This window comes from Gavia stellata, chromosome 16 (assembly GCF_030936135.1).
Source record: "Gavia stellata isolate bGavSte3 chromosome 16, bGavSte3.hap2, whole genome shotgun sequence".
NCBI lineage: Eukaryota > Metazoa > Chordata > Aves > Gaviiformes > Gaviidae > Gavia > Gavia stellata.
In genome coordinates this window covers 15,347,009-15,361,703 of record NC_082609.1, presented here as the reverse complement: position 1 = coordinate 15,361,703, position 14,695 = coordinate 15,347,009, and positions in this window count along the sequence as shown.

The following is a 14,695-nucleotide window of genomic DNA, read 5'->3' as shown; positions in this document are numbered from 1 at the left end:
GGAAAGAATCATTCTTGGCCTCTTGAGGGCCATGTAATTTACTACGTGTAGCTCACTGTATAGACGATGATGTAAAAAGATAAGTTACAGTAGATTTACTGCAGCTGCTCCACATTTTTTTCCTTTACATTCCAAAAGTAGATCAGTTCCCCTGAGCTGTACAACTTATAGATAAGGACAAACTAAAACTTTTAGATTTTACATTTGCGTAATGCAACATAATGCTTTTCAAATCAGTTACTTCAGACTTGCCCCAAACTCAAGTAAATTACGAGTTTGAAGAGATTACAACTGTCATCTTCATCTTTTACGCTGGTAAAAGATTCATATTTCACATCTTGGTTATCTTTGTGTACAGTTCAATGCTATATTGTCCTGCCACCTACTAATCAAGATGTGGGAAAAAGATGAATCTCCCAAAGTCAAACATATATTTTTCTCTTATCGCAGCAGCACAGTTTGTTCCAGTTAAGGAGCTGATGCTGCTGCTATAAAAAAATTCAATTTTTAAGGGGATATGTAAGTTATCTGTAAAATTTTGCTCTGGAGTGAAACTTACTGTGCAAGGTTACTAGGTCAAGAACCATTTTTTCTCCTTCCAATGGTATGACTTAAAGAAACAAAACACAAATGGACTTTTGGAGCTGACATTTCACACAGCTCTTTCTTCTTCTAAATCAGAAGGGTTTTGTTTCTTAAACTATAGCATTTGCAGTTATTAGTTCATAATGGTTCTGGGTGCTATTTGTTGAACAAAATACACTCTTTCATGTAAATTATAAACTTCTTAACTGTATGTAATGAAATGTTAACATTTCTAACTGCTAAAATGTTAATAAAGTAGGGGCTCCAATAGTCAAACATGTACCTGAACAATGTCCAGACAAACATGTCCAGTAGACACAGAAGTCCCCTGACTTCTGTGGAAAACTCAGAATTCCAGTTTTTTAATTCCCAATCTGACAATACTACCTTGGCACTTAATCCATTCTTTTGCTTATTCTTGACACATTAAGACAGACTGTAAGAAGGCTGTGAGAATGAAAACAGTAAAGGCCAAATATTCAGCTTTTCATTGTCTTCCCTGATTCAGTTATGTACATGCTCATTACTAAGCATGTGCTCACTTAGCTTTACTGCCTCCTTTCCCATGCTGATGGAGTCTGATTAGCCTTTCTCCCTTCCCTTCCTAGGACTCTGTTGCAGATCCCTGCTGTTCCCCTGCCCTTCCCATACTCTCACACTGGGTCAGAAGGAGGGTCTCCACCCTGCATTCAAGTCACTCAAGCTGCGTCCGAGTCCGCTGTGATGAAGGGAAGACAGCTTGCAGAGTGGCAGCTACAGCCTGGACCAGCCCCAGACTCCTTCCTCCTTGGGAAGGGAATGCAAAGAATAAATCCTGATCCACCCCTCAACCTTGGAGGCAAGGTGGCACTCCAAGTCCTTGTCTGCCAGGACATAGGGAAAGGAATCATCATGCTGAAGAGGGAACTCATCATGATTACAGCTCTTCCTGAATCTAAGTCAGGGGTAGTTATTTATGACAGTAAAGCAGATCAAGGAGGAAGAAAATAATGTCTTCATCTCTTATGGCCGTGATAATCACTCTGGTTATTTTGGGGTATTGTTTTAGAAGCATAATAAAGAAATAACAACACTCCTCTTTTGAAAAGCTTTCAAAACCTCCATTGTCCTGGCAACATCTGTCGAGAGCACTTGAAAGACAGACTCAAATCAGAATTGCACTTTTGATAGCTAGTGTAGTTGCCAACTTCAAAAAGCCACCTGAGTAATGAACTGTTGCCTCCTAATTGATGCCTTCTGTTTCCCTCACCTCTAATTCATTCTCCTCCATGTAGAAAAGCAAGAACTTTTTTATGCCATTTTTCAGATTAAGTTCTTTTCTGAATAACAGAAAATATTTTCAAACTTGAATTATTTTTTAAATGACGCAAGGAGGAAGACTAGAGCTTGAGAACATTTGATACTGCTACACAAAGAAAAAAACCCAAACAACTGATATTCTGAATCAAAAAAACAGTACAGGCTTGACATCTTCCACTTGTTTTCCTATCCTAAGATTGGGAAAAACATGCCATTCACACAGCGCACTGTTGCAGAACTGAACTTTTCATATGTTACCTATAGATTCTCTGTTCTAAAAGTTAACACCCGCATTAAAAACAGAAGGAAAGTTAGTTGAAAGCAATTCTCACTGGAAGAAGGAATTAATTATGCATCTTTATTTGGTGGTAGGCTTTCTTCTAACTTTATCTTCAGTGCTTAGCTGAAGGCAAGGACAACTTTCAGCTTGTCCTTTTCAACATATTAGCCCCAATTTCATTTTCCAAATATGTTATCAATATGGTAATTCCACACTTTCCCATCTGTAGACAGTCCAGTCTTCATAAAGGTAGCATTATTACTACAAATATACTGGGGGGAAACTATTTCAATTACGAGGAGACTATGCAACTCCAAGTCTATTTATTTCAATTTATTCAACTGTCTTGATATATTCGTGCATAGAACTTTTATAAAGAATGAATAAATTCACCTTGAAATTGTACCAATTGACTTTGACTGGGCTAGGCTGCGCGATGGAATCAGAATCACTTTTGAAATAAGCCCTGACAATGCTGATCAAAACAAAGTGGCTACTTATTTATTAAAGTGACAGCTCAGCAATGGTTTCAAGCTAAGGGATGACGTGGCCTGGGGTGTTAGCTGTGGCCTGGGGTGATAGCTGCAGCCAGAAGCCTTTTTGCCAGTTGCACACTCTGAAGCTGCATCTGATGGTGTGACAGTTCCTAGGGCTCCTGCACCTGCCTGGATGTCAAGCAGCTGGTGTGAGCACTGTCACCCATTTCAGATTGTTATTCCACGAGTGACAAGTTTGCCTTGAGACTACATACATGAAATTGATCCTTTTTCCCTTTGTTACGAGCAATCCAGTCATGGATAAAGCATCTTGGGTCACACATACAGAAAACGCACAGAATGCTAATTTTACAAATCTATCGTACAACTTATCAACAACTGAAATGAAGCATCGCTGGAAACACAGTCTAAAATATGAGACATTTGAAAGTTTCAGCCTAAGAACTTGAGTTTCTAGGATTTATAAAGCAATAGGTTTAGCGGTATTCTTTGAATGTTCAAGTACAGGATTGCTATAGCAACCTGTATCCTGCTTTAAAATCAATAACAATTCAGGCAAGACAAGCTGTTAAACCAGTGTAACAGGTAGGACTGTGCTTCCTCAGTTCATTGTAGGTGTTGCTACAATGGAAGTTTAAGTTAAAGGAAGAATCAGAAACTTCCTATATGATTCTGGAAAATAAGGTAGGGGACAAGGGGGATGAATAACAGTGAGTCTGGATTTGAGAAAGGGCTTAACTGAAAGCAGCAGAGCTTGTAAGCAAGTGAAACAAAGACTCCAGATTGCACGCTTTCAGTTTTTGTAAAGAACAGAGTTGAGCTTGACTGAATCTGTGCTCTCCTGAAAAGTCAGGTTTAGCCTTCCTGTTATACAGAAAAAGTCCTATAAAATGCAGCCACCGTGGTGCTTCTCCATTGAGTCATTCTGAAAGGAAAATCCACAGCAAGGCAGAATTAGCATGAGTTCACATGCAAGATTCACTGTTTCTTTCACTATGAGCAGAATGTGATGTAGGCACTAATATAGAATGTCCATTTGAAGCTATTATTAAATGCTGGCAGTTCTAAAATTAATATAACCCAGTAAGAAAATTTCTTCTGATAAATTTTCAAATAGGTCATTATCTCATCATTTACTTTTCCTTCTTAACACTTTTAATTTCAAATTTCACATTGCGGGGAAAGGAAGTAGCGAAAATCAGTATATCATGTTTATAGCCTAAGAGTCCAACTAAACAAAAAAGGGAAATAAAATCATACCAACATGAAAAGCTTAAGAAGTACACACAAAAGTAGTCTGGAAGAGAGATTAAGAGAAGCCTACCTGATAGAAATGCATAACAAAACATGCAGACCCTGTATTAAAGTGAAATTGGCAGGTACCAAAAGGTCTTACAGCAGTAAGTAGAGAGAAGATGTGAGATTGGAAGAGGTAAACCTAATACCAATTCTCACAAGTGGAAGATTAGCACACCTGGCAACTGCCTGTGTTTTCAAAAGGGAAATGGCCCACTTTTAAAAAGCATATGCACTTTTGGTACATTTTAAGATTTCACCACCAAAGAGCGGAGATTTCAGGTTGTGCATACAGATGTGTCTACATGTGTGTGCATCATGGCGAGCTTTTTCCCGGTTAGCTTATTATGAAGTTTTTCTGCCCTGCCTTGAAAATCTTATACATATGATCTTGAGAACTGCTCCATTCTGGCACACACACACAAAAAAAAGACTGTCTTAGATAAAGAAAAAAGAATTGGGCATTTGTACAGAAATACAGTCCATCAATTTGTATGTGACTTTCTGACCTACAAATATTATTCTAAATACCCACTATGGATTTTCTCCCCTCTATGCAGTTCAACTGCTTTTTGAGTCCACATCAACACTTAACACCCACAAGACACTGCATCAACGAGTTTCACAGCTCAGCTGCCTGTTATATGAAAAAAGTATTTGCTCATGATTCTTTCGAATTTTGCCATGGGTTTGCTTCATTTAACATCTCGCCCTTAAGTCCTTCATTGGGAGTGACTGCAAATGGTTTGGTCCCTTTGGTTCCTCATATCGCTCTTGACTGCACAGATCTCTATCGTAGTGCCTCTCTAAGGCTGAAGAATCCGGACCCTTAGTTGATTCTATATTTCCTCGCTGCTCTTCTCTATTCCTTTTCAGTAATCACTACATTCTTATATACAAGCTTTACTTTATCCATGCCTGTAACGAAGCATTCTGGATGCCGACGTAGTACGGAACTTTATCATGCAAGAATGACATTATCTTCTCTATTACCTTCCCTAATAATTCTTAACTTCAAATAACTCATTTGAGAGTTGTGATGTTATGCACTAATGTAATAATATAATTTTTTGTAACTTCATTCCTGTATAGCATAGTAAACTCAGAGCCCAGTACTGAAAGAGTAAAATAAGGATCATTTTTAGAATGTATACCAGTTTATGTTTCTGAATGTGCATGTTAGGTACCATGTTGCCATCCACTCATGCAGTACTTTTACTATAACCCTTTTGTGGTTTTAAGCGAGAAATCTGGTGACTCTGGATGTTAACCTGACCGGCAATTTTACAAAGGCTTTTCCGTCTAGACATCCCAAACCACTAATACACTTAAAGCAAATCTAAAATAGTAGAGAAAAGAACAAAAGTGGGAAATCTGAGTAAGCCTCATTCTGTCCTAATTCCTTGAAACTGTTGCTGTTTTCCATAAATGGTTACAGTAAATTGCAAGTATTCATCAAACAGTTACAGAATAAACTTCACCATAGGTAAACGCACTTTGGTGTGTACCCTGCAAAAGTTGATAATAAGAAGTGCTTATTTCCTTATGACGAGGAAGTACTGACTTAGGAAATTATAATGTATGTCAGTGCAGGAATGAATACCAGTTCTCAGATATTTGTAGGCATTTGCACAACTGTATCAAATAATAAGCAAAAAACCTGAAGAACTACTCAGAATATATATTAATATTTTATATTATTCAACTTATTGACATGGCAAGATAAAATTACAGTATGTGTCTACCTTCTTCCTCACACCTGTGAAGCTGAATAAACCATCATGCATTCCCACGTAACTATTGCAGAAATTCCCTGCTATCAAGGGAAATCCGTCTGACAATAAAAATGATGCTTTTATGTAAAAGGTGGAAAGAAAATTGGCTAGAAGTAGTACATCAAGAAACAGGTAAAAACCTAAGACAAGCAGAGAATGATCCTCAACACAATGGTACAGACTGAATGGACCAGTATTATTTTTTTTGATGATTGCAACCTCTTTATTACTATATATTGAGCTCTGGGAATTGAGTCCAGCAAACAACGAGCTCTCTTTTTAAGACGCATTCTGTTGTGTGAAAATCCTTTAATGGATTTACTCTACATTTGTAGGTGGTTAGAATCTGCCTTCCAAAATAGTCTCCTGAAGGAAAATGTTTAAGTTGTCCTGCTTCAGATTATTGTATATTATCCTGTAGCTTGTGTTAGAAAAATTTAGAGAATATGATAATATTTACATCATTTTCTTACATCATTAAATCTTCACTCTGGTTTTGAATTAACTCCTCCTTCAGTTTGCATCTTGGCATAGGAAGTTTCTATTGCTCTAAGTTTATTCATCCCATCAATCCTAAGTTTATCTGCAAGAGGTAGATAACCCTTTGTTCTTTTTATTCGCAATAAATAATTTTACTTGAGCCTTTCTGGGAAAATGTCCAGGCATTGCATCTGTGTTAAGTCATAAAGTTTCCCGAGACAGTGGGAGAAAAAGTTCATTATCATTTTTGACCCTTGGTGCAAACCGTGTCCTCAGGGTTATCAGGTGTTCCTGTCTGGCAAAAGTAAAGCTTCATATTTCAGTCTGTACTTGTTTAGTAAATTACTTGAACTCTCTTGGTGTTTTCACATTTAGAGAGCTACACAAGGGAAAGGCATTTCATTTTAACAAAGACTGCAGAAAATGCTGTGCAGGAACAAAAGACAGACCACCAAGCTCTCTTCCATCACCAGTAGCCAATCTAAGTTATATTCACCACTTCGTATGTGAAACAAATGGTGTCCTAATTTTTCCCCCTCCAAAAAGAACGTCTGGCACTGTGCGTGTCCCTGAGCTTTTCCCGTTTGTACCTCAGACCTTCCCACCCAGAAAGTGCAGGAGTAGTGCAGTCTCATTCCAGACCACCTCAATCTACATGTACTCAAAAGTCAAACAGTATTTAGCTATATAGCATTCTGCAATGTCTACGATTGCTGTATTTTTCTAGACATGTAAACTTTCTTCACAATAAGTATTCTTTTTTTTTTGCTTGTTTTGGTTTTCTTTTTACCATGGGTAAAGCCTTGCTGGTTTTCTCTTGCAGCATGTTCTCTTGTGGTATATTTCTATGTGCATGTATTTCACACTGATTTTTTTTATTTTTTTTTAAACAAGGAAGAAGTGGTTCTTGAGGTGAGGATGAAAAACCCCACATTCTTTTAGGGAAAACACTGCAGGTTAGTTGCTGACATGCAAACCTCTGGTAGGTTATTTTTACTCCCAAGGGATACTACAAACTTGATTATTCTTTGAATGCCTGCCTATGTCTAATTTTTGCTCTCTCTAAGTTCAGTTGCCAGTATCAGGTTCCAACTAGTGTCAAGTTTCTTTCGGATGTTTTTTTACAGTGCATAATGTCAGCTTTATAGACCTCCCAACAATGTCTTCAATTTAGTTTAATTGTCTTCTTGCAGGTGTCAGAAATCAGCTGACAGTTGTTCTTGGAAGTCCTCCTTATTGGAACAATGACCTCTGATCTTTTTACTGTAGCTGACACACACGTAAGTACTAACGAATACCTTGACAACAGCACCGCTACCATTTCTCATTTACTTTTGGCAGCTTTACAAATCACCATTTACATCATAACTGAATATCACACTCCAAGGAAAAACAGTTTTTACGCTCATTCCTTGTCCTGACTAGTTCAAAGATAAGAGCATTTGATTACACCTCATTCCTCCTTGCATGACATACGCAAGTTCAGAAACCTATTGCTCATTCTTAACCAATCGAAGGCAATGCCTTCCTTTCTCCTCACACTGAAGGCATTCCCTACATTTTTCTTTACAACTCACAGCAACAAAAATCTTTCCATAATGTCTGGTTTTATTACTGTACTTGAATAAGTTCCCTGCAAGAAAATAAAGGCAGCATGCTGTGATTTAAAAACTGTGTCCTTGTTTGCAGTTAACTCATTCAGTCTCGGAGATCGCTCTGCATGTGTCTATGCATATCTGGTAAGTACTTTAGCAGAAAAGAGGCACTGCACAATCTGAAAATGCCCAGGAGGCAAATGGTTTCATTAAAGTTCATAGTCAAAATCAACTTTGCAGGGGAAGAGTTGTCTGTCTTTTCCAAATTCCTTATTACAGCCTGACAGCTTGTGAAAAAACCCCGGTAAACAATCCTCTCATGTATGTTTAGCAGCTGACAGTTTTCTAGAGCATGGGGTTTTTGTTTGTTTGGGGGCTTTTAGGTGTTTTTTTCTTCTTCATTGCTGTTTAGTAGAACTACAAATCACAGCAGGGGTCAATTAGCGTAACTGTAAGTGTTTTTATGTTTGTCACCCAGGTTTTATCTTTTAAAGCACCGTGTAACATCTAGAATTGAAATGTAAGCAGTTCCCTATTACTACATTCTGACATTTGGACTACTAATTTTTTTGTAAAACAAAAGGTTAGTTTTAATTCCCTCTGGAATGCACACATGCATGTGTAACAGTCTTCTAAATCTGGGGTCAGGGCTCTGACACCCCCAGCACTAAGTCCCTGCCCAAACCCAGGCTCCTGAGAGAACCCCCCCCTCCCCAAAGCCCCCTGGCCTCTGAGGCTCCCCAGTGACAGCTGGGACGGGGTGGTTGAACATCTCCCCCTTTCCCCCTCAAAAGCCAAATCTTCTCCTTGCCTTAATACTAGCAGTGCCTCCAAATAACACAAACGGCACTCATTTGCCTGAAAGTGAATAAGCTGAGCATGCCAAGTTCACATTCTTCTCCCTAATTTACAATTATTCAGAGGCAAATTATGGGTTTAATTTTTTTCTTTGAAGACTTCAAGGTTTACTTTCTTTCATTTCTTAAAGTTTTATGTAGTCCCTACAATCATGATAAATCTTTGATTGCTCTAAAACCATAAACCCAAAACTAACTGTTGGCTTTATGTTCCTTTTTCCCTTGATTTAATACTCACAAGCTCATAGTCTTGGTGTCCCCTGATCTCTAGAGGATGAAGTTGCACCTTACTTTGTAACATGCAGTAGTAGTCATCCAGAATGCATCAGTCTTAAGGAGCTAAAAGCACTCTTCTCCCTTTTTACCCCCATAGGATTGTATTTTGTTCTTCAGAGTCCAAGATTCAGTGAAATAGCAAGGTAGATCGAACAATGATTTCTTCAGGGCTGTTAATTTAAATATTGCATTTGAATGCCTTTAATGTTTCACATCTAGACTTACTTATTGCCTTTCCTACCCAATTCCCCTCATTCTCATCTGATCTTCTACTAAATACACCAAAACAAGTCATGTCACCAACTTGTAAAATCACTGAAATTAGTTTTAAGTAGAAATAGAATGTTAGAATATTGGTGTGTTTTGAGACTCATAACCATAGGAACCTCACCAGGTAGTCACTGTTTTGTATTAAGAAACTAATTGAAACAAGATGGAACAATGAAGAATTGCATAGAGAAGTTTCCTTTGAGTCCCGTAACTATGGGGACCCGATATGCACCAGTGATGCTGCTTGGAAATCCCCTTACCCTTCCCATCTTGATTTGAATATCAAGAACACCAATCAATAGATATTAATAGAAAAAAAAATTAATTATTTTGGGTATGGATATCGATAGAATTGTATAATCACAAGACTAATCAACAAAAATTAAAAAACATGATATATTTTGTGATAAACTTGTGTAGTGGTAACTGGGTATGATTTATCTATGATTTGATTATGAACTAATTATTAAACAATGTAGCTTTGTAGATAAGGAGGATATACCTGTCAAGAGAATGATAAGTTGTAGGCCTGGTTAGTATACCAAGAAAATCTTCTGGAGGTTCCAAGATTAAAGGAGAATGGAATTTTGCAACTAAGCCGAGCACATGCAAAGATTGGGTTCAACTAGCGGACACAATGAGGAAGATGACGGACAACCACCAGAGGACTTTGGATGACCACCAGTGTACCTGAAGGCACATGCGTTATGAACAGTTACATATATTAATGAGTTCTCGGAAATCATATGGATATGTGAATTGTTTCTTGGAAATATGATGAATGTATACTTTGATTGTATATAACTTCTGTAGCAGAGAATCTAGGCACGCACACTAGGTGGAGCGATCCCCTGGGCGTCCAGCGCTGCAATAAAGAAGTGCGTGCTTTCTAAACCTCAGATTAAGTCTTAGAAAGTTCTTGGTTTTGCCAGCTTACAATAACAAACTCACCTGAAGAGGCATGCACAATCAGCATAAACAGCATACTCCTTGCCTGAGCTAACTTCAGGACAAACAACTCCATTTCACATATTCATGCTAGGTAAATTTCTCACTCATGAAAGTCTATTTGATCAATTCCTTTTAACGCCTTCAGTCTTCTCCTTTAATGTCTATATCATTATATGAATTACTTCCATATAAAAAGACCAAGACCAACACACACCAGATGATTCTTAAAAAGCTGAAATTCTAATGTATTGTTTCAGTGTTAAAATACCACTTTGGTGCTGAAAGCTAAGAACTAGTTATCTGCGTGAGTTTTATGAAGTAGAGTGATTATTCACTAACTGCTCTTTTCATGCATTCAAAATATTGCACAGTGAATGGGGCAGCAAAAGGTTTTTTTCCATTCCAAGCAAAGAGAAACCAAAACCTTTCAAAATTTCTCACAAAAGCACTTAATGCCCCTGAACAGCTAACAGTCTTGTGAGCAGGGAAATCAGTCGGGACAACAGAGTCCCAGAATCAAGTACTTCTTTGTCTTTGAGACAAGGAAGCTAAAGAAAATTTCTTTTTTTGAGTGTGTTGCACTTCAGCTTTTCCACTTAAAACTAAATTATTAACTAGTTCAGAGAGACTGACTTGATAAGCACATTGTGCACAGAAGTTCCATGGATGAATATTTGATCACTAATAGTTACTTTATAGAAAGAATAAAAAAGTTCCAATATGGGAGACAGAAAGGTTCCCACCCAGGAGAAGGCAAAAGCTGAACAGGATACTTAGGCGAAATGCAGATGCCCCAAAAGAAAGCCCTTATCTGAAGCAGGGCCAGCAACTGCATTACCTACCCACCATCTGGACAACTTTTTTTGACGTGGGTTTTGTTGAAACAGATCTGTTCCCACACCTGTTTTTCTTTCTTTTTTCTGACAAGTATACTTTTCCTAAAAAAGCTCATAATCAAAAAAGCATGATCATTTCTGTTTGGAATATATCTTCCATTTTTCATATGAATGGTGATACATAAACATTTACTTAAGACTTGCTTTGTGTGCAAATGACTACTACAATAAAGCACTTCGCAAAACAGATCAGCAGTGTTTTCAGTAAGAATGAAAACATGTTTGATAAATAATTCATTTATACCTACTGTGCATAATAATCACTCTTCTTAAGCCAGTATTTCTTGGAAAAAATCATCAGGCAACAAGCTGTCTGGAAATACGACATGTGGCCTCTCTCACATTAGGAAAAATCTAAACATTCATAAATAAGGGACCTGGGCTTATTAAAAAAAACTGAATTCCTTCAAAATCTTGGTTTCATTGCAGGTTTTACTTTTTACAGAGCATCTACTCCAGGTTCCACTTAAGCACATACGTATGTTCTTATAAGCCTTCTGCCTCTGCATATGCATCATAGCTGCAAACTTGTACTGTCCTTGTATACAATTCTGACATTCAAAGAAGATGTCATTGCTGTTCAGGACTTGCTGAACTACACGGGCTGAAAACAACAGATGAGGAAGGCAGTGCTTTGGTATTTGTAGTGATTACAGCATAGAATTTTGTCTGAAGATCAACAAATCATAACACCCGAGAGAAATATTTTCTAGTCTGGAGGATGACTGTTTGTGTTCACTAGCATCACCTTTCATATCTGAGAAAGTATTGGAGCCAAGCATACAGCTTCCTTTCCAGAAAAAAGAAAGAAAGAAAAAGGAAATGTCTTTCAATGCTTGGAGTCCATGGAGATTTCAGGTGTAAATTACTCAGAAAAGAAAACACTGCTTGTAAAAGTGAAGGTTTGATAATTAAATCTTCCTGTATCTATCACTATGGGTAACAGCTACACCAACATATTTCACCAAAGGCTCCTGACTGTTTTCTGCACAGATCATTCTTTAAAGCAGCTGGTGGCCCACATGTCAAATTTCATTCTTCTTTTTTGTATCGTTAACCACCAAAGCAAGAGTCCTAGCAGAAAGTCAGGCCTGTGAGATAAAATGAAAATCAGCTGATTTTATTTTCTTCCATAGTATTGATTTGTTAAGATTTAAACACTCCCAAAAAGAAAAAAAAATCATACATCTAGTTTGTACAGAACATGCATACATTTTTCCTATGCTCAAAAGGCATATCCCAAACCAACCCGAAATCAAGTGGTCTTTCAGCTGACTTAGTGGGCTTTGAACTAATTCAAAGTTCAGCCAGAGCCAGCATGAGCCTTTCCATGGACCTAATGACGCTCAGCATTCATAATTTCAATAGTGACTGCTGGGGACCAGATATCAAAACGCAGTGGTACCGGGCAGCACAGCTCACTGACAGGCACAGGGACAACTTCCACAGGAGCCAGAAAGGTCCAACGCACACGCAGAGATGGAAAACTGACTACTCATAAAACACGTACCAAGGAAGGTTATAAAGATTAAAACCTTGTTCAAGGCCACAAGCTGGAGGGTTTGCTTTCAGCATTTTACTGACATACAAAACCAGTCAAAATGTTATGTAACCGATATGTATTATGTAGTTTATGTACACTATGGGTTGCAATAGCATCTCTGTTAAATTGTTCTAATTAACTTATCCCAAAGGCCTTTAACAAATAAAAGACCCAATTTGTTAGGGACCTTTCAACCTCTGTGACAAGTGTAAGAAATTTCATTATCCTCCACGTAAGCATTTCAGGAACAGGAGCATCATAAGACAAAGCATGAACCAAAGTTCACATTAAAGCTACGTGAGGTAGCACAGTCTCTCTAGTGCATTCAGGAACCAACAGAGAAATCACATTTTCCAAAAGAGTAAAGCCATTTGGAGATAATAAACTTAAAATTAATTACAATATTGCCCTAATCTGGAAGCAGGACACAACAATAAAAAAGAAAGCCAGCGAAGAGGAATTGGAGAGACCCCCGTAAAGATCTGAAGAAAATGGAGATAACTCCCCAAGAGCTTCTTACCAGATGTTGGCAATTTCACACTGTTACACTGTGCAAAGCAGACTTGTATTTCTATAACCTGAGAAAGATTAGCATGCTGCAATCAACACATTACAATTTGAATAATAAATTCCAGGTTTCGGCAACATCACCTCTATCTTTGCCAAGGAGAAAAAAAAGACATCCATAGTAAATCACTTCAGCAGTCACTTAAAAGGAGAGTGAAATATTGAATAGCACATTATGGCAAACTAAGTGCAACTTTTTAAACTGGATGCTAATTATATTTTGATTCTAGCAGGAGGATATGTGGCATTGAATAAACAGACTGATAATTTAGTTGTATCACACTGGAAGGTCTTGGCTAGTTGCCATATGATTCCATCTCCTAAGTAGTTATCCCTATGATCCAAAAAAGTAAATCAAAGGACGTTTACGTTTTGGGAGTTGGTATATCTCCTCAATTAAATTTATTCTTAGCATTTCCCAAAGACCTATAAAATGTTGGAAATTATTAAAGTTATATACTTTTAATAAACAAAGTTTCTGAAAGATGCACAATTTCACAAAGCCTTCAGTCTGTCATGAGCATAAATTAACCCCTTAAAACTATGCACAGATCTAATTTCAGTGCACTGTAGTTAACTGAGATGATGTAAGCCCTTGGCTGTCCCACCCATAATTGAATTAATAATTGTACACAGTTTTCTAACAGTGTAGAATACATTTTGCATGACAGGTTAACAATCTACTCAGTATATCAGAGGAGGCAAGGATTAATTTGGAAAGATTTCAGAGACCCCAGTCAGTGCCAAGAACTCTACTGTCTTATGAACTAAGATTAATTTAAATATGTCTTAACTGTTAATTCATTGAAAATGTGTGATACGAGGAAATATTTGGGAATGCTACAGTTCTTGCAAAGGGCAAATTAGGGAAGTTGAGTATTGGAATTAAATAAACAGAATTGAAAAAACATGAGAAGAAATACTGTCTATATGCTTGCCACACAGACCTGATGAACTGCAGCTATAAACAAGAGAGAAAGAAACCCTTGAAAAAACTGAATACACCACAAGGACAAAAACTGTCAAACCTGTGGCTACCGAAGAAGCATGAGCTGCAAGTGACAAGCTGAGTAAAAAGATGCAGAGATGTGAAGAGGGTAAACTCACAAATATTCAGGCAGTTTTGCCAAGTTCAGAGAAAGGGCTTTTTACAGGTACACAAAAAGTGCAATTTTTAACTCAAACCCTATGTATTGGTGAGCTACTTTACATCAGCATGCAATTTAGTTCTACAGATTTTCACTCTATTCCCTAAGAAAAGAAATTATTGTTATTGCAATTGAAGTAATGCTTATAGGTTATACTCTTTAACACTTTATTTTGTGCATTCTTTGGTCATCATTTTTGAGCTAAAATTTTGACCTTGCTGTCTGCTCATATATTTAGGATTGTTTTTACACAACACAGATGACGAGGGGTGTTCCTACTACCCAGGATTCCCAGCTATATTAGGATCCATTCTTAGTTATGTGGTCATGCATTACTTGTATTTTATTCAATGCAGCAACATAAAGAATTCAACAAGGGA